Source organism: Balaenoptera physalus (assembly GCF_965194825.1).
Source record: "Balaenoptera physalus genome assembly, chromosome: 16".
Classification (NCBI taxonomy): domain Eukaryota; kingdom Metazoa; phylum Chordata; class Mammalia; order Artiodactyla; family Balaenopteridae; genus Balaenoptera; species Balaenoptera physalus.
In genome coordinates, this window is record NC_138898.1 from 35,620,707 (window position 1) to 35,646,790 (window position 26,084).

At 39.4% G+C, this 26,084-nt stretch overlaps 1 long non-coding RNA gene across 1 annotated transcript in view; it reads left to right on the top strand.

Annotated features, from left to right (window-relative positions):
• The window catches only part of LOC309644515, a 39,382-nt gene extending 13,523 nt beyond the window's left edge, over nt 1–25,859 (top strand). Inside the window, exons 2-3 of the long non-coding RNA XR_014254472.1 lie at nt 3,968–4,027; nt 21,104–25,859. This is a non-coding gene — a long non-coding RNA (uncharacterized lncRNA). The remainder of the gene's footprint in view (nt 1–3,967; nt 4,028–21,103) is intronic.
• Nucleotides 25,860–26,084: the final 225 nt, after the last annotated feature.

Consider the following 26,084-nt stretch of genomic DNA (forward strand, 5'->3'; position numbering starts at 1 on the left):
GGCCAGACACTATCAAACTCTTAGAGGAAAACATAGGCAGAACACTCTATGACATAAATCACAGCAAGATCCTTTATGACCCAGCTTCTAGAGAAATGGAAATAAAAGCAAAAATAAACAAATGGGACCTAATGAAACTTAAAAGCTTTTGCACAGCAAAGGAAACCATAAACAAGACCAAAAGACAACCCTCAGAATGGGAGAAAATATTGGCAAATGAAGCAACTGACAAAGGATTAATCTCCAAAATTTACAAGCAGCTCATGCAGCTCAATAACAAAAAAACAAACAACCCAATCCAAAAATGGGCAGAAGACCTAAATAGACATTTCTCCAAAGAAGATATACAGATTGTCAACAAACACATAAAAGGATGCTCAACATCATTAATCCTTAGAGAAATGCAAATCAAAACTACAATGAGATATCATCTCACACTGGTCAGAATGGCCATCATCAAAAAATCTAGAAACAATAAATGCTGGAGAGGGTGTGGAGAAAAGGGAACCCTCTTGCACTGTTGGTGGGAATGTAAATTGATACAGCCACTATGGAGAACAGTATGGACGTTCCTTAAAGATCTTTCTGTTTTTTAAAAAGAAAATCTTTCTAGATCTGCTCAGAGATTTCATCATGTTACCTTTCTTCTTCTCTTCAGGATTGTCCTATAGTTCCTTGGATCCCGTATTCTCTTTCTAGGTCTTCTGGCCCTTAAGTAACTCCCTAAGAAAGGAACATGGAAACTATTTGCTTCCTGAGCCTTTATATGTTCAAAATGTCTTTGTTCTGATCTCACACTCAATTGAGAATAAAATTGGCTGTAGAATTACAGATCAAAAGTCGTTTTGCTTGGGGCTTGAAGGCACCGTTTTTTATTACTCAGGATGTTTATTTCTGTTATGGGTGATCTGGGCATTGTTTCCCACTTAGAAGATTTTAGGATCTTTTTTTCATTGATGTGCTGAAATTTCTTGAAAATATACCTTAGTCAGGGCTTGTTGTGTGGGGTTTTACTCATTTGTTTTTCTGGGGGTTTATTGGACTCTCTTAATCTTCAGTTTTTTTCAACCCAGGGGATTTTCCTATTGTTTATTTGAAAATTTCCTTTTACTATTTTCTCTATCTCTATTGGACTCATTTGTTGGCCATTGGACCTCTATATCTCATTTCTTTTCACTCATAACTTTGACTTTTATTTTGCTCTTCATTCTTTGAAATTTTCTCAACCTTATCTTTAACTTCTTCCATTGTTTCTATTTTTAAAAGTCACAATTTTATTCATAAGCATTTTTCTTTGCTTTTGATCATTTCTTCTCCATAGCATTTGTTCTTATCTTATGGCCAAACTATCTATCTATCAATATCAATTCAAGTGTTGTTGATAAATTCTGCTTTGTTCTTATAGTAACATCTGGTCCTCCAGGGTTGTAATTTCTGTGTTTTGTCTTGGTCTTTGTTATTTGTGATGTTGGTTTTCACTTTGTAAAGTGAAAGCCTGGGTTTATGATTCTAGGCTTGGATGTAAGCATCCTCTGTATGCCTCTTGATTGTAGAGACTAAGTTGGAGCATTCTACATCTATCTGTAGGTTATGTTAATTTTGTGGTTCTGTCCTCGTGTGAGGGGACAGCCAGCTCTCAAGCTCCTAACAACCAAAATGCCAGAATAAGTGTGCATGGGAGATTTTTCATCTTGGGCAACAACATCCACAAGAGAAGGTCAAGCTCTCCCCAGGGCATCCATTCAATTTCTACAGAGAACCCGTCCCCTTTATTTCAGTGGGGCTAAATACTGAGTTTTCTTCCTGTGATAGGCTGACAATATGTGCAGCTTTATGCATACAGAATTATAGTAATCATGTTAATTCCTTTGTTTTCAGTATACTTCTTGACCCAAGTACTGATTCTGCACTGGGGTTTCTGTCGGATCCCTTGATGGACTGTCTTCCACTTTCAGGCAGCCCTTTCATAGCCTGTTCTGTACCACTTGCTCCCATCCTAATTTTTAAAAAATTTTGATAAAATACACATGACATAAAATTTACCATCTTAACCATTTAAGAATATACAACTCTGTAGTGTAAAGTGCAGTCACATTGTTGCATAACCAATTTCCAGAACTTTTTCATCTTACAAAACTAAAACTCTATACTCATTAAACAACTCCCCATTTCCCCTCCCCCAACTCCCTAGAAACCACCATTCATTTTCTGTTTCTATGAATTTGATTACTCAAGTTACCTTATATATGTGGAATCATACAATATTTGTCTTTCTGTGACTGGCTTATTGCACTTAGCATAATGTTCTCAAGGTTCATTCATATTGTAGCATGTGTCAGAATTTCCTTCTTTTTAAAGGTTGATAATATTCCATTGTATGTATATATCACAATTAATATGTTATTCATCCACTGATGGAAACTTGGGCTGCTTCAACCCTTTAGCTGTTGTAAATAATGCTGCTACAAATATGGGTGTGCAAATATCTCTTTGAGACCTTACTTTTAAATCTTTTGAATATATACCCAGAGGTGGAATTGCTGAATCATATATTAATTCCATTTATAATTTGTTGAGGGACTGCCATACTCTTCTCTATAGCTGTTGTACCATTTTACGTTCCCATCAACAGTGCACAAGGCTTCTAATTTTTCCACATTCTTGTCAACATTTTTCCTCTCCCTCCCTTCCCCTCCACTTTCTTCCTCACTTTCTTCCCTCTCTCTCCCCATTCTTTCTCTCTCTCTCTTTCTTTCTTGTCCTAATGGGTGTGAAGTGATATCTCATTGTGGTTTTGATTTGCATTTCACTGATGATTAGTAATGTTGAGCATCTTTTCATATGCTTGTTAGTCACTTGTATATTATCTTTCAAGAAATGTCTATTCAAGTCCTTTGCCCATTTTATTTTTGTTTTTCAGCTGGAGAGTTCTTTATATATTCTCTATATTACTCCTTTATTAGATACATGATTTGCAAATATTTTCTCCCATTCTGTAAGCTGCCTTTTCATTCTGTTGATCATGCCATTTGATGCACAGAAGTTATAAATTTTGATGTAATCCAATTTATCTATTTTTACTTTTGTTGCCTGTGTTTTTGGTGTCATATCCAAGAAATCATTCCAAATCCAATGTCATAAAGTATTTATCCTGTGTTTTCTTCTAAAATTTTGATAGTTTTAGGCTTTACATTTAGGTTCTTAATCTAATTTAATTTTTGTATATGGTAATTTTGGTATAAGGAAAGGGTCAAACTTTATTCTTTTGCATGTGTATACCTAGTTTTCCCAACACCATTTTTGAAGAGACTGTTCTTTCTCTATCGAATGATCTTGGAGCCCTTATAAAAAATCATTTGACAGATATTGGGTTGGCCAAAAAGTTTGTTCAGGTTTTCTGTAAGATGTTACGGAAAAACCCAAACAAAATTTTTGGCCAACCCGATATATGAGGGTTTATTTCTGAGTTTTCTATGCTATTCCATTGTCTATATGTGTCTTTGGGACAGTACCACACTGTTTTGATTACTGTAGCTTCTTAATAAGTTTTGAAATCAGGAAATGTGAGACCTCCACTTTGTTCCTCTTTTTCAAGACTATTTTGGCTATTTAGTGTTTTTTGAGATCCCATATGCATTTTGGCATGAATATTCTGTTTCTGCAAAAATGCCATTGGATTTTGATAGGAATTGAATTACATCTGTAGTTGACTTTGGATAGTATTGACATCATAACAATATTACGCCTTCCAATTCATGAACACAGGATGTCTTTACATTTATTTGTGTCTTCTTTCAGCAATGTTTTGTAGTTTTCAGTGTGTAAGTTTTTTACTACCTTGGTTAAGTTGTTCCCATTCTAATTGTCTTAAACTTGTTTTTGTCTTCTTTCCTTCCAGAAATGTGTTGAAATCTATCTTTCAATGACTGCTCCACTCACTCATCTCCATTTCTCCTTATTGTTTTAGATTTGTTCTACATTACATGTCTACGGTCTTATTTCCCTGGAGACTTGGGAGTGATGAGAGGTAAATATGTATACCCAGCCTGCCATCATATCAGAATATGGTATGGCAGGGTAAGTATCTGTACAGTTGACCCTTGAACAACATGGGTTTGAGCAGTGTGGGTCCACTTATACTCATGGATTTTTTTCCCACTAAATAGATATTCCAACATTACATGATTTCCAACTGGTTGAATCTGTGGATGCAGAACCATGACTGTGGAGGGCTGACTCTAAAGTCATACACAGATTTTTGACTGCATGGAGTGTTGACTCATCTAATCCCCACGTTGTTCAAGGGTCAAGTGAATTCACATATGTCCATACAGAATACATTCATCAGCTAAGTGTGAGATATGTAATGTACATCTATAACTGTAGTATACATATTATAACATACATATACATATACTGTCATATATACATGAGATATATATATAAATTCATCATTACATATGCCATATATGTATCATATATCATCACATATTTGATGTACATATATATCATACACACATCATCATAAAGTACATACATCATCAAAGAGTGAGATATATGAGTTCACATATATAGCATGGATGAATCTTGAAAACATCATGTTAAAGGAAAGAAGTCAGTCACAAAACACCACATATTGTATGAGTCCATTTGTATGAAAGTCCAGAACAGGCAAATCAATAAAGACAGAAGGTTGATTAGTTGTGTTGCCAGAGGCTTGTGAAGGGGTTTAGGGAGTGCTTGCCAATGGGCATGGGGTTTCTTTTTTAGAGTGATGAAGTGTTCTAAAATTAGATTGTGCTGATATTTGCACAACTTTGTGAATGTACTAAAAACATTTAATTGTATGCTTTAAATGAATGATTTTTATGGTATGTGAATTATATCTCCAAGCTGTTAAAAGGTAAAATATAGACTTGAGGGAAAATGTAGAGGGATGGGATGAGAGCCAGAGGACAGAGGGTTTATTCTTGGTTAGGAACAGACACAGTTCTTTCACTATAATCAGATAAAAGACATCTCTCAGCCTTATTTTGCATTGCTCCTTTTTTCCTATGAAGACAGTCACTGCTGTTGATTTTAACTACATTTCATTTATATAAAAATATCCTGTGAATCCCACACCATGTAATTTGCTCTTATGCCATATTTCCCTGAGTGATAACTTCTGCTGGTGGTCATTAGCATTTTGGACATGAAGTACTAGACTCAGTCTCCTAGACGACCATACTCTTTCCCAGTCTACAGACAGATCCCAGGATCTACTTCATTATTTTTTCCATATTTTCTTTCTGCCTGAAATAATTTTGAGACATTCCTGCCCACAGTCTAGGGTGTCCAGCTGCATGGACTTTTAGATGAACCTGTCTTATTTTCTTGGAGCTGCACACATGCTGTTTCCATAGTCTAGAAGCTGGAGGTTAAGATGAGATAGACCTAGGTCTAGAGGCACAACCATTACATCATCTTCCTGAGTTATAAATGTGTCACACAATTACTTTCTAGTCAGTAGGCAGGTGTGAAAACCTGGAAAATTCTAGGTCACTTACTGCATAATCCTCTCTTATTTAAAGAAGGCATTTTAAATATTGCCCAGTCTTTTTTTTCTTTTTTTGTCAACTCCTAGTTTCTGTTTTATTCAGAAATTTGGGGTCAAATACTGTGGAAGGGAAAGGAGATTATTTCCAAAAATGAAAGTTAAATAAAGACTCTATCCGACATGTAAAAGTTGAAATAGGGGGGAGGAGAGAAGATGGCGGAAGAGTAAGATGCGGAGATCACCTTCCTTCCCACAGATACAGTAGAAATACATCTACACGTGGAACTGCTCCTACAGAACACCCACTGAACGCTGGCAGAAAACGTCCGACCTCCAAAAAGGCAAGAAACTCCCCCCGTACTTGGGTAGGGCAAAAGAAAAAAGAAATAACAGAGACAAAAGAATAGGGACGGCACCTGCACCAGTGGGAGGGAGCTGTGAAGGAGGAAAGATTTCCACGCACTAGGAAGCCCCTTCGCGGGCAGAGACTGCGGGTGGCAGAGGGGGGAAGCTTTGGAGTCACGGAGGAGAGCGCAGCCACAGGGGTGCGGAGGGCAAAGCGGAGAGGTTCCCGCACGGAGGAGCGGTGCCGACCAGCACTCACCAGCCCGAGAGGCTTGTCTGCTCAGCCACCGGGGTGGGCGGGGCTGGGAGCTGAGGCTCAGCTTCATTCGGATCGCAGGGAGAGGACTGGGGTTGGTGGCGTGAACACAGCCTGAAGGGGTTAGTGCACCACAGCTAGCCGGGAGGGAGTCTGGGGGAAAAAGTCTGCAGCTGCCGAAGAGGCAAGAGACTTTTTCTTCCCTCTTTGTTTCCTGGTGCGCGAGGAGAGGGGATTCAGAGCGCCGCCTAAACGAGCTCCAGAGACGGGCGCGAGCCGCGGCGATCAGCGCGGACCCCAGAGACGGGCATGAAACGCTTGGGCTGCTGCTGGAGCCTCCAAAAACCCTGTGTGTGAGCACAGGTCACTCTCCACACCGCCCCTCCCGGTAGCCTGTGCAGCCCGCCACTGCCAGGGTCCCGTGATCCCGGGACAACTTCCCCGGGAGAACGCACGGCGTGCCTCAGGCTGGTGCAACGTCACGCCGGCCTCTGCCGCCGCAGGCTCGCCCCGCCTCCTCTGTACCCCTCACTCGCCATGGCCTGAGTGAGCCAGAGCCCCCGATTCAGTGACTCCTTCAACCCCGTCCTGTCTGGGCGGGGAATAGACGCCGTCAGGCGACCTACACGCAGAGGCGGGGCCAAATCCAAAGCTGAACCCCAGGAGCTGTGCGAACAGAGAAGAGAAGGGGAAATCTTTCCCAGCAGCCTCGGAAGCAGCGGATTAAAACTCCACAAACAACTTGATGTGCCTGCATCTGTTGAATACCTGAATAGACAACGAATCATCCCAAATTCAGGAGGTGGACTTTGGGAGCAGGATATATTAATTTTTCCCCTTTTCCTATTTTTTGTGAGTGTATATGTATATGCTTCTGGGTGAGATTTTGTCTGTATACCTTTGCTTTATAATAGCTCTATTTTACTTCACTATATTATAGCCTCTTTCTTTCTTTCTTTCTATTTTTTCTCCCTTTTACTCTGAGCCGTGTGGACGAAAGGCTCTTGGTGCTCCAGCCAGGCGTCAGGGCCGTGCCTCTGAGGTGGGAGAGCCAACTTCAGGACACTGGTCCACAAGAGACCTCCCAGCTCCACGTAATACCAAATGGCAAAAATCTCTCAGAGATCTCCATCTCAACATCAAGACCCAGCTTCACTCAACGACCAGCAAGCTACAGTGCTGGACACCCTATGCCAAACAACTAACAAGACAGGAACACAGCCCCATCCATTAGCAGAGAGGCTGCCTAAAATTATAATAAGGCCACAGACACCCCAAAATACACCACCAGACGTGGACGTGCCCACCAGAAAGACAAGATCCAGCCTCATCCACCAGAGCTCAGGCACTAGTTCCCTCCACCAGGAAGCCTACACAACCCACTGAACCAACCTTAGCCACTGGAGACAGATACCAAAAACAACGGGAACTACGAACCTGCAGCCTGTGAAAAGGAGACCCCAAACACAGTAAGATAAGCAAAATGAGATGACAGAAAAACACACAGCAGATGAAGGAGCAGGGTCAAAACACACCAGACTTAACAGATGAAGAGGAAATAGGTAGTCTACCTGAAAAAGAATTCAGGATAATGATAGTAAAGATGATCCAAAATCTTGGAAATAGAATAGACAAAATGCAAGAAACATTTAACAAGGACCTAGAAGAAGTAAAGAGGAACCAAGCAATGATGAAAAACAAAATAAATGAAATTAAAAATACTCTAGATGGGATCAATAGCAGAATAACTGAGGCAGAAGAAAGGATAAGTGACCTGGAAGATAAAATGGTGGAAATAACTACTACAGAGCAGGATAAAGAAAAAAGAATGAAAAGAACTGAGGACAGTCTCAGAGACCTCTGGGACAACATTAAATGCACCAACATTCGAATTATAGGGGTCCCAGAAGAAGAAGAGAGAAAGAAAGGGACTGAGAAAATATTTGAAGAGATTATAGTTGAAAACTTCCCTAATATGGGAAAGGAAATAGTTAATCAAGGCCTTGAAGCACAGAGAGTCCCATACAGGATAAACCCAAGGAGAAAAACGCCAAGACACATATTAATCAAACTGTCAAAAATTAAATATAAGGAAAACATATTAAAGGCAGCAAGGGAAAAACAACAAATAACACACAAGGGAATCCCCATAAGGTTAACAGCTGATCTTTCAGCAGAAACTCTGCAAGCCAGAAGCGAGTGGCAGGATATACTTAAAGTGATGAAGGAGAAAAACCTACAACCAAGATTACTCTACCCAGCAAGGATGTCATTCAGATTCGATGGAGAAATTAAAACTTTTACAGACAAGCAAAAGCTGAGAGAGTTCAGCACCACCAAACCAGCTTTACAACAAATGCTAAAGGAACTTCTCTAGGCAAGAAACACAAGAGAAGGAAAACACCTACAATAACAAACCCAAAACATTTAAGAAAATGGGAATAGGAACATACATATCGATAATTACCTTGAATGTAAATGGATTAAATACTCCCACCAAAAGACACAGGCTGGCTGAATGGATACAAAAACAAGACCCATATATATGCTGTCTACAGGAGATCCACTTCAGACCTAGGGACACATACAAACTGAAAGTGAGGGGATAGAAAAAGATATTCCATGCAAATGGAAATCAAAAGAAAGCTGGAGTAGCAATTCTCATATCAGACAAAATAGACTTTAAAATAAAGACTATTACAAGAGACAAAGAAGGACACTATATAATGATCAAGGGATCGATCCAAGAGGAAGGTATAACAATTGTAAATATTTATGCACCCAACATAGGAGCACCTCAATACATAAGGCAAATACTAACAGCCATAAAAGGGGAAATCGACAGCAACACAATCATAGTAGGGGACTTTAACACCCCACTTTCACCAATGGACAGATCATCCAAAATGAAAATAAATAAGGAAACACAAGCTTTAAATGATACATTAAACAAGGTGGATTTAATTGATATTTATAGGACATTCCACCCAAAAACAACAGAATACATATTTTTCTCAAGTGCTCATGGAACATTCTCCAGGATAGATCATATCTTGGGTCACAAATCAAGACTTGGTAAATTTAAGAAAATTGAAATTGTATCAAGTATCTTTTCCGACCACAACGCTGTGAGACTAGATATCAATTACAGGAAAAGATCTGTAGAAATACAAACACATGGAGGCTACACAATACACTACTTAATAATGAAGTGATCACTAAAGAAATCAAAGGGGAAATCAAAAAATACCTAGAAATAAATGACAATGGAGATACGATGACCCAAAGCTTATGGGACGCAGCAAAAGCAGTGCTAAGAGGGAAGTTTATAGCAATACAAGCCTACCTCAAGAAACAGGAAACATCTCGAATAAACAACCTAACCTTGCACCTAAAGCAATTAGAGAAAGAAGAACAAAAAAACCCCAAAGCCAGCAGAAGGAAAGAAATTATAAAGATCAGGTCAGAAATAAATGAAAAAGAAATGAAGGAAACAATAGCAAAAATCAATGAAACTAAAAGCTGGTTCTTTGAGAAGATAAACAAAATTGATAAACCATTAGCCAGACTCATCAAGAGAAAAAGGGAGAAGACTCAAATCAATAGAATTAGAAATGAAAAAGGAGAAGTAACCACTGACACTGCAGAAATACAAACGATCATGAGAGATTACTACAAGCAACTCTATGCCAATAAAATGGACAACCTGGAAGAAATGGACAGATTCTTAGAAATGCACAAACTGCCGAGACTGAACCAGGAAGAAATAGAAAATATGAACAGACCAGTCACAAGCACTGAAATTGAAACTGTGATTAAAAACCTTCCAACAAACAAAAGCCCAGGACCAGATGGCTTCACAGGTGAATTCTATCAAACATTTAGAGAATAGCTAGCACCTATCCTTCTCAAACTCTTCCAAAATATTGCAGAGGGAGGAACACTCCCCAACTCATTCTACAAGGCCACCATCACCCTGATACCAAAACCAGACAAAGATGTCACAAAGAAAAAACTACAGGCCAATATCACTGATGAACATAGATGCAAAAATCCTCAACAAAATACTAGCAAACAGAATCCAACAGCACATTAATAGGATCATACACCATGATCAAGTGGGGTTTATCCCAGGAATGCAAGGATTCTTCAATATATGCAAATCAATCAATGTGATACACCATATTAACAAATTGAAGGAGAAAAACCATATGATCATCTCAATAGATGCAGAGAAAGCTTTCGACAAAATTCAACACCCATTTATGATAAAAGCCCTGCAGAAAGTAGGCATAGAGGGAACTTTCCTCAACATAATAAAGGCCATATATGACAAACCCACAGCCAACATTGTCCTCAATGGTGAAAACCTGAAACCATTTCCACTAAGATCAGGAACAAGACAAGGTTGCCCACTCTCACCACTATTATTCAACATAGTTTTGGAAGTGTTAGCCACAGCAATCAGAGAAGACAAAGAAATAAAAGGAATCCAAATCGGAAAAGAAGAAGTAAAGCTGTCACTATTTGCAGATGACATGATACTATACATAGAGAATCCTAAAGATGCTACCGGAAAACTCCTAGAGCTAATCAATGAATTTGGTAAAGTAGCAGGATACAAAATTAATGCACAGAAATCTCTTGCATTCCTATACACTAATGATGAAAAATCTGAAAGTGAAATTAAGAAAACACTCCCGTTTACCATTGCAACAAAAAGAATAAAATATCTAGGAATAAACCTACCTAAGGAGACAAAAGACCTGTATGCAGAAAATTATAAGACACTGATGAAAGAAATTCAAGATGATACAAATAGATGGAGAGATATACCATGTTCCTGGATTGGAAGAATCAACATTGTTAAAATGACTCTACTACCCAAAGCAATCTACAGATTCAATGCAATCCCTATCAAACTACCAATGGCATTTTTCACAGAACTAGAACAAAAAATTTCACAATTTGTATGGAAACACAAAAGACCCCGAATAGCCAAAGCAATCTTGAGAACGAAAAATGGAGCTGGGGGAATCAGGCTCCCTGACTTCAGACTATATTACAAAGCTACAGTAATCAAGACAGTTTGGTACTGGCACAAAAACAGAAATATAGATCAATGGAACAGGATAGAAAGCCCAGAGATAAACCCACACACATATGGTCACCTTATCTTTGATAAAGGAGGCAAGCATATACAGTGGAGAAAAGACAGCCTCTTCAATAAGTGGTGCTGGGAAAATTGGACAGATACATGTAAAAGTATGAAATTAGAACACTCCCTGACACCATGCACAAAAATAAACTCAAAATGGATTAAAGACCTAAATGTAAGACTGGACACTATTAAACTCTTAGAGGAAAACATAGGCAGAACACTCTATGACATACATCACAGCAAGATTCTTTTTGACCCAGCTCCCAGAGAAATGGAAATAAGAACACAAATAAACAAATGGGACCTAATGAAACTTAAAAGCTTTTGCACAGCAAAGGAAACCATAAACAAGACCAAAAGACAACCCTCAGAATGGGAGAAAATATTTGCAAATGAAGCAACTGACAAAGGATTAATCTCCAAGATTTACAAGCAGCTCATGCAGCTCAATAACAAAAAAACGAACAACCCAATCCAAAAATGGGCAGAAGACCTAAATAGACATTTCTCCAAAGAAGATATACAGATTGCCAACAGACACATGAAAGAATGCTCAACATCATTAATCATTAGAGAAATGCAAATCAAAACTACAATGAGCTATCATCTCACACCGATCAGAATGGCCATCATCAAAAAATCTAGAAACAATAAATGCTGGAGAGGGTGTGGAGGAAAGGGAACACTCTTGCACTGTTGGTGGGAATGTAAATTGATACAGCCACTATGGAGAACAGTATGGAGGTTCCTTAAAAAACTACAAATAGAACTACCATACGACCCAGCAATCCCACTACTGGGCATATACCCTGAGAAAACCATAGTTCAAAAAGAGTCATGTACCAAAATGTTCATTGCAGCTCTATTTACAATAGCCAGGACATGGAAGCAACCTAAATGTCCATCAACAGATGAATGGATAAAGAATATGTGGCACATATATACAATGTAATATTACTCAGCCATAAAAAGAAATGAAATGGAGGTATTTGTAATGAGGTGGATGGAGTTAGAGTCTGTCATACAGAGTGAAGTAAGTCAGAAAGAGAAAAACAAATACAGTATGCTAACGCATATATACGGAATCTAAGGAAAAAAAAAAAAAAAAGGCCATGAAGAACCTAGTGGCAAGATGGGAATAAAGACACAGACCTACTAGAGAATGGACTTGAGGATATGGGGAGGGGGTGGGGTGAGATGTGACAGGGTAAGAGAGTGTCATGGACATATATACACTACCAAATGTAAAATAGATAGCTAGTGGGAAGCAGCCACATAGCACAGGGAGATCTGCTCGGTGCTTTGTGACCACCTAGAGGGGTGGGATGGGGAGGGTGGGAGGGAGGGAGATGCAAGAGGGAAGAGATATGGGAACATATTGTATGTGTATAACTGATTCACTTTGCTATAAAGCAGAAGCTAACACACCATTGTAACGCAATTATACTTCAATAAAGATGTTTAAAAAAAAAAAAAAAAGCTGAATTAATTCAACACAACAGACCCATCACTAAGAGAAATGGTGAAGTCTTTAAATGAGAAGGAAAATGATACCAGAAATGGTAGCTGCATAGGTAAATATCTAAGAATTTATTTATTATTAGTGGCCCTCCATTTGCTTTACTCTTGTTACTATAGTACCTGAGTGTTGATTAAATCAACAATTTTTGTGAAAGAAACACAAATGAGGAACAACCTGGTACAGCCATTGCTATGAAATGAACAGAGATTCACTGCAACAAAACATCAATTATCTTACAAGTTCATTCTGAAGTAATGCTTTCTATTGAAATATTACAGAAAAGTGCACAAATAATAATAATAGTAAATACAGCTCACTGAATTTTCACAAGGAGAGCACACATGTGTAACCAGCACCCAGATCAAGAAACCGAATATTATTAATACTGTAGAAACTCCTCTTACACTTCCTTCTAGGAACTACTTCCTCCCAACCTCTAACACTATAAATTAGTTTTGCCTGTTTTTGAATTTTATATAATTGGATCATACAGTATGAACTTAAAATATGGCTTCTCTCATTCAATCTTATGCTTATAAGATTCATCCATGCTGTCCTGTGTAGCAATTGTTTGTTCATTTTCATTGATGTGTTGTATTCCATGGTACAATTATACAATTTATTTATCTATCCTACTATGATGGGTATTTGGTTATTTTCATATTTTGGCTGTTGTGAATGGTACTTCTATAAATATTCCTATATGTGTCTTTTGATGAACATATGTATGCATTTCTGTTGAACAGAAACTCCTTGCAATGGAGTTGTTAGATAATAGACATATATATGTTCAGCTTTCCTAAATGATTGTACCATGAACCATATCAGCAGTATATAAAATTTACATATATACATAAGGTATATATATATATATGTAATATATATATATATATATATATAATTTATGTTTTGCCCCATTCTGTTATTTGCTTTTTCATTTTCTTAATAAAGTCTTTTGACAAGCAGATGTTTTAAATATTAATGCAGTCTCATTTATTAATTTTTCCTTTACTCTTAAAATTTCATGAGCCAATATGAGTAAATATTTTGATGTGGTTGCTAAAATAGCTAATGCTATTCAAAGCATCCATACTAATAGCATTATTACAAAGTGAGTGACAGTCCCACTCCTCTCTATGATGTTTATACCTTACAGAGAGACATTAATTTCTTTTTGAGCAGTACATTGTCTGAAAGGTTTGGAACACCTAGAGTGTGTTCAGGAAAGAACATCCAGGATGCTAATAGATTTTCAAAGCTTGACCTTTGAGAAAGATTTAAAGAATATGGTGACACTTAGGTTGAAAACCCTACACAACAGGTTTGAGGAAGTATTGCTTTGAAAGAAAAATTCATTGTGTTCTTTATCACTGCAAGAGGAAGAACAGATCATAAGGGCTGAAAGTGTCAGGGATATCAATTTCAACTTGTCAGGGAGCATTCAGTCTCATCACAGTTGTCCAATGATAGAAGGTAAATGGAGATGTTTCCACCCAAGAGTAGTGTTAAAAGGGATTCTGGTGTTGGCTGGAAAATGACCTAAAGGAAATTATCCTTTCCTGAGCACTGTATCTTCTTAGGTCCTGTCATAGGTTGGGTTTTCCAGGAAGCAGACATTCTGATTGGAAGGGAAGGAAGCAGGAATGGGCAGAGGGAGGAGTCAAGAGTAATGCAGACCCAGCAACAGCCTTGGCCAACCCTTCAGGGAACTCTGGAGCTGGAGAGCCCATTCAGAGTTGTACCAAACTGAACTGAGATGGCCAGGCCTTTATTCCCCCATATTGTTTATTCACTGGGTGTGAGCTGCCCTGAGAAGGACTGTGACCTTGGACAGGGCAGTTTTCTGCAACTGAGGCAATTCCTAAAGGTCCAGAGAGCTGAAGACCCTCTGATGACCACATTCCCAGGAGCTGGACAAGTCTTTCCTTGAAGGGGGACCGCATTATCTACAGCAGTAGGTTATAAATCTTTTCATAAATTTTCTTTTTAGTACATCTTTTTAAATTTATGATCTTCATTTGCTTTGTCATATCCATATAGTTTAACTTTATCCTCCCCAAGTATCAACCTGACCACCATTCCAAGAATAGTAGCAATGGCTCCAGAAGCCACCCCCATCTAGTACCTCTCCTTGGGATCAGGAATCTCCCTCAGTGGACTGTTAGGCTGCCCCACGACCATACACATCACCCACCCCAAAATTCCTGGCCATCACTCATCACTGTGGAAGCCCACCTGTGCTGTGGCTCATGAGTAAGGAACTGGGGCTCTGTGTGCTTTTTGTCCAGAAGCAATGTTGCAGCCTATTATCTAATTTCATTTGACAAATGATAAGCAAGTTTCATGCCCACTGGGATGTGGTCTTCCAGGACCCCCAAGGCTGCTTCCACAAAAAATGAAATGTCTGTCTACAAAATTCTCTGCTGTTACCTGGAACTCTTATTCCCAGAAGCAGCAAGAGCCAGATGTTGAAAATATTCCTGGAAAATAAGAAAACTAAATATTTAAGTAAAAATTTATTTCATATTTAAGCTGCTATTTCAGGTATCAGGATATGCTTGGATATGACTACTTCTTTATTTACAAAGGGGAATGGGGGAGCTTGGGACATGTGTCCTGAGGCTGAACCTCCAGAGCACACACTGGATCAATTTATAGGTCATTGGTAAGACGAATTGGGAGCTGACAGTAAAAAAATAAGATGTACATATTTTTAACATTACTATTCATTTAAATATTTTGCTTATTTGAATAGTTGTGTGTTATTTAGGGAGAGACTAGATCACAAATAGATGTGCTTTGGTAACAGGTGTTTCACAAGGGGCTGGCAGCCCATGGGCAGTCAGGTTGTAGGGTGGTACATTTTCCCTGGGGTCTCTTCAGCATGCCCAGGCACTCTGAATCACTGCTACCAAGCTCACCACTAAAAACAGGATTGATCTGTTTTTCTATAAGTTCTATATGCTTGGCTTCATCATGTTGAGCCTGGCCAGTAGTTTTTGGGGCAGGCATCTCTAGGTTAACCGCTGGGATGTGGTCACCTTAGAACAAACCTGGTGTGAATGCTGTGATCCTCCCCAAACAACCCCCTTCAGGAATGGGGAATTTACTCCTTGGCTGCTGGGATATAACAAAAAAGGTCCCTTAGGTATCTCTCCCAAGGTCTGGTCCCTATCGAAAGGCAGCCTGCATCCAATGACTGATCACTGTGAGGGGAATAAGGGCCCAGACCCCTCACCCTAACAAAAGGGTCACCTCAACTCCTGAGATCCCCAAAGGTTGAGACCTCTGTCAGAGCATCATTGCAGCTCGGTTTCTCCTTCTGTCCAATCCTGCTTCCTTCTCCTCCTTCTACATGTGTGGTTCCCAAGAGCTATCCAAAAGTTTCCTAAAGGTGAAAACAAAACAATGATGCTTATTTGTAAAGTATCCGAAAACACCCTATCCAGTAGTCTTGGTTTGGTAATGATGCTTTTGTGGCTATAGGCTCGGAAGTAAAACCTTTCTGGCTTCAAATCCTGGTTCTCTCATCTGTTCACTATAGGACTTTGGGAGATAACATCTCACGAGGCGTTAGTTTACTCATCTGTAAAATGGGTATATTATGTGCAACCAACCTCATGGGTGTGCTTTAGATGGGGTCCCACAAAAAGCAGACTGACATGAAGTTTAATGTGTAGGAGGCTATTAGGGAGGAAATTGAAATCTAGGACAGATAAATTCTAATGGGTGGTGGGGGAGATAAAGAGAAAAAGATCCAGATCATGGCATAGTGTCGAAGAAGAACTAGGCCTTGTAAACTTCCAGCACGATGGAGAAAATGTTACAAAGATATGGTCACAGGAAAAGTCAGGAAAAAAACAGATGTGAAAAGTTAATAGATGATTCTATTCCGTGGAGGAAAACATGTATTTTCATTCTTGATTATACTCCATCCACTTCCAAAAATAAGTGGATGTGGCTTATGAATTAGAGCACAGTACGTGGTAAAGACAATTTTTTCTAAGGGAAGAAAATTTCAAGAAGCAAAAGTATAGATATTTCAAGTGCCAGAAGTGAAAACTCATTTTATTTCATCTGTTTAATAAAGTATACTATTTTCTGGAAAAAATAAAATTTTTCCTGGGATTTAATCAAAGGGAAAATTTATCATGTGTTATTTTATATCTTCAAGGTGTTAGAAAACATCTACAGCAGAAATATTGTTTGACTGGATGTTTTTATTTACTCTCCATTAAACCTGAGGACATAACATTGCATATTTATTCTCTGAAGGCATTTTTATGTGAATATTAGGAAATATGGTCCATTTACTTTGCTTAAGCTTACATTGCTAACATAACTAAGGGATAATATTTAGAGAATATAGAGCAGTGATTCTCAACCCTGGCTGTATGTTACAGTCATTGGGGAGCTTTAAAATCCCTGATGCCCATACCACATCCTGGACCAATTAAATCAGGATTTCTGCTGGGAGACCAGGCATTTTCTTAAAGCTCCCTGGGTGATTCCAGTGTGAAGTCATGGTTGAAAACCACCAATATAAAGGACCGAGTAGTTACTGTGTTCATTAGTCTGCCCTTTTTAAATATCATTTTTTCTCAGTGGAAATTTTGATAAGTGCTGGGCTACAATCAAATAATATACCAATAAATATGTAAAGTGCTAGTATTATGGGAAGTTGATTAAATATCTGAAGTCAGCAAAGTGGGCCCAGGAGTGACTAAAACCAATAGGCTGTGTGATAAATTAGTGGGGAATTTAATTATTATTTCTAGGTTTACAGGGAAGTCAATCAATTGCTCATATTTTCAAGAGTCAAAGCCTGTGACCAAGTTGCTTTCCTCAGTAGTTTGCCACAGAACTGCAGGTTGGTGAAGGGTGAAAAAAATTCCATGGGATTGATGACCTTAAATATCTGGGAACACTAGGCTGATTCAGGAGATGTTCTAGGTTCCAAAACTGCAATTCCCCCAAATGACTGGAGACTGGTTGAAGTTCCCAGGAATTCTTCACTAGTGTAAGGTGGTAGCCTTACATCTCATCATAAGATCTAAGACCCAGATGGAAGTGCAAATCTTTCCTAGGGCTTTCATTCTTTTCCCCTGTGGAGGAGAGAGCTCTGAAAGGCTTATAGCTTGGCTCCTTTATTTCTGGGCCTTTCTGAGTCATTTTAGGTCCTACAATTCACCTTGGCTGCAAGCCACTACTCTTTTCACCCTTGTACTATTTGGGGTGATGCACAGGAAAGCTCAACTGACAAACAGACTAAAGTTTTGACCCTCAGCCTGTTCCTAGCTCTGAGACCCTAAGCAAGTTGCCAAATTTTTGTGAACCCATTTCCTAGTGTTTAATGTAGGGATAATCTATTATCAGAATGTTTAATAAGATGCTATATATTCAAGAAGTTTTATGTAAAATAATTGATGAAATGTTCAACAAACACAATTTAGGGAAAGAAAATCATGGCACCAAATAGGATAACTAGAGTTTTTCTAATCTGTGTTCAACTAAAAACATGATAGTGTTTACTAAAATAGATAGAAGGCTCTGACCAGATCCACTGACTAGAGGATAAAAGGGTGCTTATTTTCCAGTTCTGTGCAACATGGAAGTCACCCTCCACTTGAAATGTGACTAGGCTGAATTACAACGTGCTGTAGGTAAATATACACTGGATTTCAAAGAGTATGGAAATGAGAATGTAAAATATCTTGTTATTCATTTTATGTTGATTGCATGATTTATTTTGGACTCATAGGATTAAATGAAATATACTGTTAAAACTAGTTTTACATATCTCTTTTTACTTTTTTAAACAAAATGTGGCTCATAGAAAACTTAAAATTGAATATGTCTCACATTTGTGCCTTGTGTTATACTTCTGTTTGATAGTGCTGTTCTAGAGCTTCATCTTAAATACAATTTAATAGGAAAAATTAAACCTCATAAAAATCACATTTTCTGGAAACCACCTTGTCTTTTGCTTTTTCATACATTTGCCCTGCTGACACTATGATATGGGATTCCATTCTTGGACTTCTTTCATCTTATAACCGTGTTGGTTTGGGGCTATAGAAATTAAGCATACTTGAATAGAGACCATCATGGTTCTTTCATAAAATAAAACTCTTCTTTATTGTGAACAATATAACTGATAGATTTTACAAGGCAGATTGTGCTCCAATTTTTTTTCTTCTTTCACTGAAGACACTTTTTAAAGACCCTTGATTGCTCTCTGGATCATTTGAGATATTACCTATAATTTATTGGATACTTGAGGGAGAGTGAGTGGTTCTGTGTCTATGTGGGATTTGGATGACTGCCACCAGGATGGCAACAATCTAATTTTACAAGGGAAAAAATGGCACCAAGTAGAGTACAATAGCTTTCTGGAAGTGGAAGTCTGAAGTGCCTCTGGATCTTGCTGGCAGTGTGGTTTTTTTGGTGATAGCTTTATACTCAAGAGCTCCTCAAGGCTATGCAATAATAAAGTCAGATGTCATAGAGAGGCCTGATGCACAGCCACCTTACAAATACCTGGTGGAAACCGCTGTGAAATCATTAGAGTACAATAGTTGGGCTAAAGATCTGAATCATGCTAACTGATATGTGTGCTTGCTATGTGTCAGCTATGCGCAAATCTGCAAAACTGCTTCTATTTTGGAGTGTGTCCATTGAGAGCCATCAGCTGAAACAATTTGTCTCCACCTGTGGTTTTCCATGATATATCTGTAAAACAATCATGCTGCATGGTCACGTTCAGAGAGGCAGTCAAAAGACCTGTAAGTGTACTTAGAGTCTCGGATCCCACATTTCATATTTTCATGTAGAACAACTTTGTCCAGTAGAAATATAATGTGAGCCATATGTAATTTAAAATTTTCTCATAGCCACATTAAGAAAAGGGAAAGAAAAAAGTGAAATTGATTTTAATGATATATTTTAGTTAATCTATCTGAAATATTATCACTTTAACATGTAATCGCTATTAAATATTATTCATATATTTTACTTTTTTTTGTACTGTCTTAAATCTGGCGTGTATTTTCCCCTTACAGCACATGTCAATTTAGTCTAGTGATGTTTCAAGTGTGCAATAGTGACATATAGCTAGTGGCTATTGTTTGAACAGTGTAGACCTAGAAGCATCTGTGTGTCCATGAGTGATCTATCTACCCTTTGTATCCCAGGACGGTCCAGGTTGGCTGCATTTGATGTGGAGCAGGTTGGACCAGTGAGAGGTGCTGAGCCTTGATAAGGGTCTTATGGGCTGAGATACTTCTGGTCATTCTTGAGACAGGGCTTAGGATGACCCGAGGAGCATAGTCTAGTGGCTTTTGCAGAGACCTCTGGACTTCTGGGGAACTGTCTGCACTAATGGGCTCTGGATTAAGGAGTATGCCATGGAGCCAGGGAGAAGATGTGGCATCCTGTGCCATAAAGGGTCAAGTCAGCAGACTTGGATTACCCAAACCCTGCATATTCCAAGGGTCTGCACACTGGCCCTTGACAAGGTCCTAGGAGATAACCTCTGAGTCCCTGGAGTATCCTGCCTGATAAGAATGTCTTTGCATATCTCAGGCTTTGGGCCATGCCAGATAGTTTATGCTAGTGATGTGATTTATTGTGAATGGTTTTCATATGCCTGGAGCTTTGGACCATACTGTACCAGTTTGACCTCTTGGGGGCTGGAGTTTGGAGTAGCTAAGTTCAATTCCATGCCTATGTGATTGACCTCCCCCCAAAAAACCATGGACAGCAAAGCTTGGGTGAGCTTCCCTGGTTAGCGACATTTCTCACATGTTGCCACACTTCATTGCTGGGAGAATTAAGTGCTGTCCATACGACTCCATTGGGAGAGGACAACTGGAAGCTTGTGACTAGTTTCTTCTGGACTCTGCCCTATGTGCCTTCTTCTTGTGCCTATTTTAACCTGTATTCTTTCACCATAGTAAACCATAACCGTGAGTATAATAGCTTTTCTGAGTTCTGTGAATCTTTCTTGTGAATTTATCAAACAAGAGTGGTTGGGAACCTCTGACACAAACCACTTGAGAGTGATTTGGGGAGAGTGACACCCAAATAGGTACACTGTCTATTATGCATCAACAGTGTTACTGATAAAGGAAAGGGAACACAGAAATAGGAGTGGGAACATGGGGATAGGACCCGAAAGTCTTTGGTGCATTTATTATGTCAGGCACTTTTCTAGATGCTTTTCATGCAGGCTTTATCTGATTTAATCCTTGCAATAAATCTCTCATGTCTCTCTTGCAGAAGAGAAAATGGATATCCAGGCTCCAGCCCCCAAGAGGCCAAACTGATAAAGTGCAGCCCAAAGCTCCAGGCATACAAAAATCTTTCACCATAAATGAATGGTAGCAAGAGATCCCAAGCCCTCGTTCCAGCATACAACAGCAAAGATGTAGCCACGTTCCCGGGGACACATTGGCCATTGCATATGTGGCAGAGTCTGTGGTTTTCCTGCCCACATCCCCTCAACTCATACCGCATTCACTGTCATGAGCTCCTAGGCAGGCCGGTGTCTTCCTGCATTTCTAGGCCTGATGGCAGTTTGGCCATGTTTGGACTGCACGTGGGGAGATGAGGCCCTCAAACAATGAGACAAAGTAATTGGTGACTAAATACCTGCCTTTTCTGTCCTCTCTTTGGAGGCATTGGAGGCACAGAGCCTTTCACATGATTGCCAGTGAAATTGAACCCCAGTTGCCCACAGCCGTGTCCACTCCATCACACACCCTTTATTGGCAGTCTTTCTTACCCGTCTACTTCCCCACTCCTTTTCTGTGTGACCTGTGATCCCCTACCAAATCAACTGCCTGAACCAAAATCCTAAACTGAGCATCTGTTTTTGGTGGGGACCCAGACCAAGAAAAGAGATAGGATCATACCTGAATGAGAATATACAAAGCAGAAGGTTTGAAGGACAGTGGCACTATAGTTATGCCCTGTATTCTGTATTTGTAAGTGTTACTTTCTCAGCACACATATAGTTCTTTTTCCCATATTTGAATTAAGTTGAATTACTGTACACAAGTCTAGCATTAAATATGTACATGCTGCAAGTTGTCATGCATGGTTCTGTATTATAGTGTGTTCTTTGTACTTTAGTTTACTTGGCTAATTCTTCTTGTTTTCCACCCTTAATACCATTAAAGTATGAACCATCATTTGTAAAGCTGAAAGCCGATATTTACTTAATCAAAATTAGACTTCCTAATTCCTATTAAAGGGCAAACCCATTGGGGGAAAAAAATAGAGGATAATGCTCATATTATTTTTCAGAGAATAAACAACCTTGTATAATCCTATTATGAACATTAGCATACATTTCACAGCCCATCTGGCAAACAATAGAGGTCGTGACTCTGTGCATTTGAAATGCTATCCAGGGCATTGTAGTAAGAAAATGGCAAAACCTACAGCTGTGTCAATGGGTCAAAGAGCGGTCATAGGACATTTCTCAGACACCACGGATTACTCAGAGAGACTTTTGTGAAGACAAGCTGTGTGTTAGGAAACGTTTTTCACAGCTAAACAGGTCTGAAGGAATGGTTTATGTGATAAGCAGGGGTGGAAGCTGGGAGAGAACGTTAAGAACATTAACCTGTTTTTAGTGATTCGTGGTTAAGTTAAACTGTGACAAAACTCCAGTGTCTTATGAAATGCAAATTGTTATTATAACAGCCTCCTTCAAGGGATGCAGAAAATACAGTATCTGCTTCCAGTTAAAGAATTCTTTTTCAGAACTTCAATAGAAGTCACTCAAATGTAATTAGTTTTACTGAGAATTTCTAGCCTGGAAGACTATAAAAGATTTTGGACTTTTTTTCTAGCTCAGGTCCCCTTCCAAGGAGATTTTTTTCAGTAGTAAATACTACAGTGCTCCACAATCCTAGTTTGGTTGAATCTGTGGATGCGCAAGAACCATGAATATGGGGTGGGCGGGTCCCACTGTAAAGTTGTGTGGACTTTGGACTGGATGGAGGATCAGCACCCTTAACCCCTGCGTTTTCAAAGGTCAGCTGTAGTAGCTTATTTTATTGATATATTTTAGAACCCAATAGAAATATTAAAAGTAATGTAGGAATTGAGATCCATTGGACTCAGGATCGCCAGTTTTTCATGTGTATATGTCATACTCCAGTTATATGCACTGGCTTGGTTTCTTTGATTCATTTCCTTTCTCTGTGCCTATCTCTTTCTGGATGAAATATGAAATTCACATGAGGATTGAATATAAGATATGAAATTATATCTCCAAGGATTATTAGTGTTACATAGTATGTTTTGACTGCATTTCCATCTGAGCTAAACCTGGAAAAAGATGCCACCTCCATTAAATGCTGTTTTATTAGAGTGAGCATATATAACAGGTATAGTCTATTCTTTAAAATTAATATTTATGGATAGATTGACATTATCATTTAATTACTCACAAACTTTATAAATGTGAAACATTTGTCATTCTAAGCTATTTCTAATTATTTTTCTTGCATGCAGTTTACTTAGCTTGTACCTGAGCTTGAAGGCAACTTTGTCACATTCCTTTCTCTGAATGATAGGGATGAATTGCTGTGAATTTGAAAGGAACTTTAAAACTCTGTATCAAGTCTAACAGAATGATAGTATTCACTGCTTGTCAACATGGTCAGTGCAACAGTGAGTGTGAAATTGATAAACTGTCAAATCCCTGAGCTAATTCTTTCTCTGCAAGTATCATGGACCAAATGCATCTCTCTAAGTGGCCATGCATTTTTAGTAGGATCCACAAATAAGAAGTAACACTTCTTGCCAAAATACTAGAGGATAACAGCCTCCCTCCCCTCGACAGTCTCCCAATATCCTCTCCTTATTCAGGAGAACTTGGAGTCAGAACACAGAAGCCACTATCTTGGTATCATAAAGCATTACGAGTCTACACAAACAGAGCGATGCATGCCTGGCTAACCCCAAGGCTGGCAACAGGAATTTGTAGGGTATCAGAGAAAGTGAAGCCTTCTTAACATGCCATAGATATAGTCATTCTTTTTATCACAAAATGTGAACAACCATACATAGAACATGGAATTTTCTGCAACTTAAAATGTAATACAAGGAAGTAACCAGTCCATGACAAAACTCTAGGAAATGCACAGAAGAAAGTGAGCAATATCCAAGATCCCACTGGAAAAGAAATACTATTGCATCAGAAGAGAAACTAGTTTCATCTGACAAAATGATTTTTGTTAATTTCTTAATGATGAGGAATATTAGTTAAGATATTGATGTGACAAATACAGGCTTAAATTCAATAGAATGTATAAAGGCTCACATCTAAGGTTCTAATTAGCAGCTGGTTCTTCTCAACACAGAGAATGGAGAACCAGGCTCCCTCTACTTTGCGGCTCTGAATTTCCACAGGGCAGTTGAGGGAAATGGGAAAGAGAGCATGGAAGAGGCACATTTGTTTCTAACTGCCTTGGCCTGGAAATCACTGCCACGTATTTCTCATTGATGAGAATTCATCACGTGGCCATACCCAGCGGCAAGGAAGGGGAGGGATGTGGCCTGCAGCCGGGCAGCCTCCTCCGGGTTACAACTGTGTTCTATGGAAAAGGAGAAATGATAGAAGAGGGTAACTAGCCACTGCCGTAGGAGGAATTGCAAATACCAGAATTTTCGTGTGTGATGTCTGTGGGGTTTACCATCCAATGTCAAAAGAACAAGGAAGAAACTGTCCAGATAGATCTCCGCCTACTGAAGTTTTACTTATCCATCAAGACTCACATTTTTTTTTTTTATAAAATTATTTTTTATTTTTATTTCTGGCTGCGTTGGGTCTTCGTTGCTGCGCTCGTGCTTTCTCTAGTTGCGGCGAGTGGTGGCTACTCTTCGTGCGGTGCACGGGCTTCTCATTGCGGTGGCTTCTCTTGTTGCAGAGCACGGGCTCTAGGTGTGCGGGCTTCAGTAGTTGTGGCACGCGGGCTCAGTAGTTATGGCTCGTGGGCTCTAGAGCTCAGGCTCAGTAGTTGTGGCGCACGGGCTTAGTTGCTCCACGGCATGTGGGATCTTCCCGGACCAGGGCTCGAACCCATGTCCCCTGCATTGGCAGGTGGATTCTTAACCACTGCACCACCAGGGAAGCCCCAAGACTCACTTTTAAGTGTTCCTTTTTCCATGGAGCCTTCCCTAGGCCCAACAAGTATTTCCCATCCTGCTTGTTGGGGAATAGTGACTGCGTGGGTGCTGTGCATTCCCCACTCAGATTGCCATCACCAGGCTGTGCCCATCCCCTAGTTGCTGTGAGAACTGGCAGCTAAAGGCTCATTGCTGTTCCCTTCTCTGGAACTGCCCTCAGCCAAATTGAGACACCTTACCTTAGAGGTTACAGGACCTTCCCCTGACCCTGGGAACAGCTGACAGCCAATGACTGATGGACATGTGAGTAAAAGAGGCCATTCCCAACGCAGGACAAACTCTGCTCTTCAGGTCACACTCCAGAGCTCCCCATGGGCTTAGGTTGAGGCTAAACTCCAGCTCAACTCCTTTCTTGCCCTGTCCTGCTTCTCTCGTTCTCCTTCTCTGAGCACATCCTCCCCCACCCTGCAAGAAACTCTGTGCACTGGAAACCCTGCTTTAGGTTCTGCTTCTCAAGGACCAGGCCTAAGAGCATGAGTCACCTTACTTTCTAAAGTTGAGAGACTGTCTGTAATCTTCGTGCATTCCCTTCTACTGTATTTCATTTTTTCAGGAGTGAAAAAATGGGCCATAACTGCAATTTCATCAAAAAATAAAATACCAGAGTTTTCCTCACATCAGTTAAACTCTTTAATTTACTAAATCTTCCACATTTCAGGACTTTACACTGAGAAGTACCTAGGAGCCTTTTGTCATCCTCCATTGTCAGCAATAGTTTTTTTTTTTCTTCCACATACTAAGCAGGAGGGAGGTGGGCAAATATTTTTACATTTTTAACCATCAGGGAAGCCTCCTTAACCAAAAAATACAAATGAGCCATAGCATCCCATCCATGAGCAATTAGCACAAGGTGAACTGAGGATCAAATGAAATATGGTCCTCAGCAGGAGGTTAGTTCAGTGTCCAGGACATAGCAAAGTGGTCATAACTGTTTGTGTTTTTCTTACTTTTATTCTAAAGTGTTCCCCTATGATTTTGTTGTTTCTGTATAACCCCTGAGATAGGAAAGGAGAGCCATAGTTGGCCCCATTTCTCAGAAGTAAGATTGAAAACATCA